Source organism: Pleurodeles waltl, chromosome 7 (assembly GCF_031143425.1).
Source record: "Pleurodeles waltl isolate 20211129_DDA chromosome 7, aPleWal1.hap1.20221129, whole genome shotgun sequence".
NCBI classification, from domain to species: Eukaryota; Metazoa; Chordata; class Amphibia; order Caudata; family Salamandridae; genus Pleurodeles; species Pleurodeles waltl.
The window spans coordinates 1,468,951,507-1,468,956,312 of record NC_090446.1 but is presented as its reverse complement, the minus strand read 5'-3'; the positions used below and the strand labels follow the sequence as shown (position 1 = coordinate 1,468,956,312).

Below are 4,806 nucleotides of genomic sequence, written 5' to 3'. Positions count from 1 at the left end.
ATTGTTGTTGCATTGCTGGTGTTGGTCTTTCCTGCAGAATTCCCCTATCACGACTTCTGTGCTCTTTGGGGAACTTAGGTGCACTTTGCACCCACTTTTCAGGGTCTTCGGGTGGGCTATTTTTCTAACCCTCACTGTTTCCTTACAGTCCCAGCGACCTTCTACAAGGTCACATAGGTTTGGGGTCCATTTGTGGTTCGCATTCCACTTCTAGAGTATATGGTTTGTGTTGCCCCTATCCCTATGTGCCCCCATTGCATTCTATTGTGACTATACATTGTTTGCACTGTTTTCTATTGCTATTACTGCATATTTTGGTATTGTGTACATATATCTTGTGTATATTTGCTATCCTCATACTGAGGGTACTCACTGAGATACTTTGGCATATTGTCATAAAAATAAAGTACCTTTATTTTTAGTATATCTGTGTATTGTGTTTTCTTATGATATTGTGCATGTGACACTAGTGGTACTGTAGGAGCTTCACTCGTCTCCTAGTTCAGCCTAAGCTGCTCTGCTAAGCTATCTTTTCTATCAGCCTAAGCTGCTAGACACCCCTCTACGCTAATAAGGGATACCTGGGCCTGGTGCAAGGTGTAAGTACCTCTTGGTACCCACTACAAGCCAGTCCAGCCTCCTACACTGGCTTGTAGGCAGTTGTTAAGAATATGGCAAACATCTCACAGAGGTAACTCCCTGCTCCCTCTGTAGATTCCCTGTGCCCCATGCTGTATCCTTTATTCCTTGATGTATGTCACCTATGCCCCCTGATGAACATCTTAATGTACATTCTGTGCTCACTGATCATCACCCTGTGCCCCTTGAAGCATATCATCCTGTGATCACCTGCTGTCCATCACCCTGTGCCCCCTGATGCACAGTATCCTATGATCTGCACTGCACATCACCCTGTGCCCCTGATGCACATTATCCTATGATCTGTGCTGTACATCACCCTGTGCCCCGATGCACAGTATCCTATGATCTGTGCTGTACATCACAATGTGCCCCGATGCACATCATCCTTTGATCACCAGCTGTACATCACTCTGTGCCCCCTATGCACAGCATCCTCTGATCACCAGCTGAATATCCCCATGCGTACTGTACATCACCGCCTTCCCTCTCATACACAGTCTTGTACTCCACTAATAATCATCACACTGCCTCTTGTGGTGCACAATTTTAATCAGCACTGTTGGCCAGTGTGCACTGAACCATGTACATTTGGGGGAAGGCTCTACAGAACTAGTTGTATGTCTTCCAGACTCATAAAAGATGTCTCAGGTTATACTCTTTGTTCATCGTATAGGGTGTCCATGCAGGGAACAAATGTGCCGGACCTGTTGGCTCAGTTTGACTGATCCACCCGTCCAAGACTCTGTGTGTGATCTCATTGTCCAAGGTGCAAATCCCAGCGGCTCCACTCAGCCTTTTAGCCCTTTTAGGGGCAGATTTAAGAGCCCCTAGCGCCTGCTTGCACCACATTAACATGGTGGCGTTAGTGAGGTGCAGGGTGGGGGCGCAAGAAAGTGTCCCTGCACTGGGTGCAGTGCCACTTTTCTTAAATCATGGCCCTAGATCAGTGGTCTCCAAACGTTTTAATGCCGCGCCCCCCAGTTGAAAAATAATAATCATTGGGCCCCCCTCAGAATTTTTCACAATTGTTTTATAAAAATGGCAATGTTTAAATATGTCTAAACCTATTTAAACATTGCAGTTAAGTACTGTTACCTTTTTAAAAATGCAATAACAAGCTTCTGCTTAAAACAAAGGCTTGTTATCTGGATAAAGCTTTTTTTTGCCAGTGTCTGGCGCCCCCACTGGGATCACTTGAGGCCCCCCAGTTTGAAGACCTCTGCCCTAGATCGATGCAATAAGCGGCACTGAATTAAGTAACAACTCTTAGGAGCTATTATTCAGCACTTTAAACGATTTATAAAGAAACGTTATATAATGATAAAGGTGAAACCGAACACCTTTGTTAGTTCATGTTCTCTTTAAAATGCTGGATAAAAATTGAAATAACCCTCTCAACATTTCCCTTTTTTAATAAAACGCTTCCATCGTGGAAATAAACTGCTTGATTAGTGAGTACATATTTCACGGGTAGATTCGACCTCCGCCTGTCGGAAGAGCTCAGCATTGCACCCAAATCCACCTCGTAACTTGGGCCCGACTCCGAGCAGAAAAAAACACGGGAAACGAGGAAGAGAACCAAACCCGTCAATTGCATAAATAACATTTAAAAAAATTAAATTAAGAGAGAGCGTCGCAACGACAAGACTTTTCATTCACTCCTCACGCCCTCTCATTATAAAGTACAACTGATATCTTATTTCAAACACTGAAACTCAGTCTCCTTGGAGACTGTCAAAAATTGCCATATCGACTATATTTCAAGTCTCCATGACGGGGTATTGGGTAAAGTTTTCAATAAGCAATAATCGCGCCTCGGTTCGACCTCATTGGCTACGATACTGCCACTGCGCAAAGCTAAATAAATTACTGTGAAATATTTGTCCCTTCGTCGGAACACCTCATGTTACCAAGAGCTATATAAAGTTTTAAAATCACTCCACCACTTTTGGATCCCGACTGTCACCATAGTACTTACATTACTGGTGTTTTACCTCTTACGGTCTGTTCTCTGACCCTAAACATTCCCTCACGACGCGCAGAGGACTCTGGGAAATGGTATGGTAATTATCTGTCTGCGTAATGCAGCTCCCATGTTACGGGTTTGGTGATAGGTCAGACAGACCGTCACGTGTAGGCGGGTCCGGGGCGCTCGCCGGTGTGTTGCGGAAATGGAAGAAGAGAGAAATCAAATGTTTCATAGAGAAGGCCTGGCAATAATTTAACGAAATATAAGTAATGCCAACATTTTTCGATATTTCGCTTGTCTTAGGTGTGCCGGTTCACGGAGCTACACAGCTGCGTTTTCTGCACTTCATTTACAGCTTTAAGAAGAACACATTTCACGTCCTGATTTTCAGATCATCTTTCTGTGTGCTGGAGATCGTGTAAAACGAGGGACTCACAGTACTAGAATTGCAAAACAAGCATTCTCAATGCAACGGGTCTCGCATTTGCTCGAGTTAGAGCTGTCAGGGTTGTAAAGAAAAAAAATGCAGCGCAATTGCGCTGGTGGAAAATAAACAGATAAAGTAGTCCGGACCCTAGGCTCAAAACATCAAGCCTCCTATGTTTTCAGTAGTTTACCAGTGCTGTGTAGGTGGGCTAAACATCAGCAAAGGCGTGATGTATGCATGCCTTTCACAAATGGAAGCAAGGGGATTTTAAAAGGCAAGCCCACCAACCAATGTGAGTGACTAAGTGACATGGGCATGGTTTGAAGCCCAAAGAGAGATTACAGAATGGACTGAGCACTTTGCGCTGGCACATAAAAAGTAGTCTAAAAATAATATAAATTAGAAAATATATATATTATTTATAGTGTTAAATTATATATAAACATACATATGTGTGTTTTATTTGTGTATACATTTATATATGGATCTTAAATGTTTCAAAATGATTTAATTTACATTATATTGATGTTATGTGTTTATTTAACATTTAGGGCCATATTTATACTTTTTGACGCAAAACTGCGCTATCGCAGTTTTGCGCCAAAAAGAATAGCGCCGGCTAACGCCATTCTGAAGCGCCATGCGGGCGCCGTATTTATTGAAAGGCGTTAACCGGCGCTAGCAGACCGGCGCTGCCTGGTGTGCGTGGAAAAAAACCACGTACACCAGGCAGCGCCGGCGTTGGGGAAAATGGCGTTAGGGCGTCTTAAAATGGGGCAAGTCAGGTTGAGGCAAAAAAATCGCCTCCACCCGATTTGCGCCATTTTTAACGACGCCCAGACGCCATTTACATGACTCCTGTCTTAGTAAAGACAGGAGTCATGCCCCCTTGCCCAATGGCCATGCCCAGGGGACTTATGTCCCCTGGGCATGGTCATTGGGCATTGTGGCATGTAGGGGGGCACAAATCAGGCCCCCTATCCCAAAAAAAATAAAAAATAAAAAAAAAGTATACTTACCTGAACTTACCTGAATGTCCCTGGGATGGGTCCCTCCATCCTTGGGTGTCCTCCTGGGGTGGGCAAGGGTGGCAGGGGGGGTCCCTGGGGGCATGGGAGGGCAGCTGTGGGCTCAAGCCCACAGGTCCCTTAACGCCTGCCCTGACCCAGGCGTTAAAAAGAGGCGCAAATGCGGGGTTTTTTGCCCCGCCCACTCCCGGGCGTGATTTTTGCCCGGGAGTATAAATACGACGCATTTGCGTCGCAGTCATTTTTTTAGACGGGAACGCCTACCTTGCATCTCATTAACGCAAGGAAGGCGTTCACGCAAAAAAATGACGCTCATTCCTCATACTTTGGCGCTAGACGCGTCTAACGCCAAAGTATAAATATGGCGTTAGTTTTGCGCCGAATTTGCGTCGAAAAAAACGACGCAAATTTGGCGCAAACGGAGTATAAATATGCCCCTTACTATATTATTCAATACATATAATGAAGATCAATATTTTTGTATTATTTTTAACAGTATTACTGTGAACGATATTTTTGTTCCAATATTTTTGAACTTACCATTATAAGTATAGGTGGATGATATTTTTGACATCAATATCTTTGACTATATTCATGTATCACAACATTGTTTTGAGCAATGTCATATCACTGATTTGATGTGCATCCACTATTGAGGTTTCAGAACTGATTTGAGGATTTTCTCTTTCAAATATAATTTTCTAGCTGTAGCTCAGACACAACCTTTGTGCTAGGTGATG

At 43.8% G+C, this 4,806-nt stretch overlaps 1 non-coding gene across 1 annotated transcript; it reads right to left on the bottom strand.

Moving 5' to 3' along the window:
• Positions 1–2,361: 2,361 nt before the first annotated feature.
• LOC138247572 (U4 spliceosomal RNA) lies at positions 2,362–2,501 on the bottom strand. The gene has a single exon (XR_011194583.1). It is a non-coding gene; the product is annotated as a U4 spliceosomal RNA (small nuclear RNA).
• Between the last annotated feature and the right edge of the window lie 2,305 nt (positions 2,502–4,806).